The sequence below is a fragment of the Oryzias melastigma genome, unplaced genomic scaffold (genome assembly GCF_002922805.2).
Source record: "Oryzias melastigma strain HK-1 unplaced genomic scaffold, ASM292280v2 sc02346, whole genome shotgun sequence".
NCBI classification, from domain to species: Eukaryota; Metazoa; Chordata; class Actinopteri; order Beloniformes; family Adrianichthyidae; genus Oryzias; species Oryzias melastigma.
In genome coordinates, this window is record NW_023418920.1 from 1 (window position 1) to 896 (window position 896).

An 896-nucleotide genomic window follows, 5' to 3' on the forward strand; every position below is an offset into this window, starting at 1 on the left:
AAAAAAAATTCAAGAAGGGTATCAGTAATGAATAGATTGACAAATTGATTTGAGGAAGTCAAAAAAAGTACCTTCAATTTATTATTAACCTTTATTTAACCAGAAAGTCCCATTGAGATTAAGAATTTTTTTTTTACAGGTAAGTATTGTATGAAAAAATGTATTCAAGACTTCTGTGTTGAAAGAGTTCCTGAGAATTTAACAACATTCCCTTTGTAAACAACAGGCTAAAAGTTCAAGTTAAAATGATGCATTTACAAGCTAATACATATAAAAAAGAACACTGCAACAAAAGGAAGGGAAGATTTTCCAATTTAGTAAAGTTTACATTTCTTAATATTTCAATGCAGTTATTGATCAATTTGATAAAAAAAAAATCGACTTTTTAAAAATTATTATTATTTTCACCCACACAAATCATGAGACTTTTTAGATTAGAAATATCCTTTTATGTTGGTAACTGGCGCCGCGTCCACACGCAGCGGCTCCTCTTTCTCCTGTTTTCGTGTTTTTTTTACGTCCTTTTTTGCGCTTATTGTTGTAATTATTGCTGTTTGCACTGAGGGATGAGAGGAAAGGAATTTCATCTGTGCTGTTTATCTTGGATTTTCAGCATATTTGACAATAAAGCTGACTTGACTTGAAAAAAAAATCATTTTATATACTTTTGCTCTTTAATGTTTCTCAATAAAAAAGGGATCTTTTAATCTAGGAAAGGAGAAAGAGAGCTTTGACTAACCAGTTTTGGTAAACATGATTACATCATGCCTGTCACATCTTCTTCCTCAAAGTAAATCATAAATCATTTGATAAATGCGGTTCATAAAAAAGTCGATTTCATTTTCTTCCAGAGAACAATGTCTTATGTAATGCTGCATGTCGATGATTGACAGATG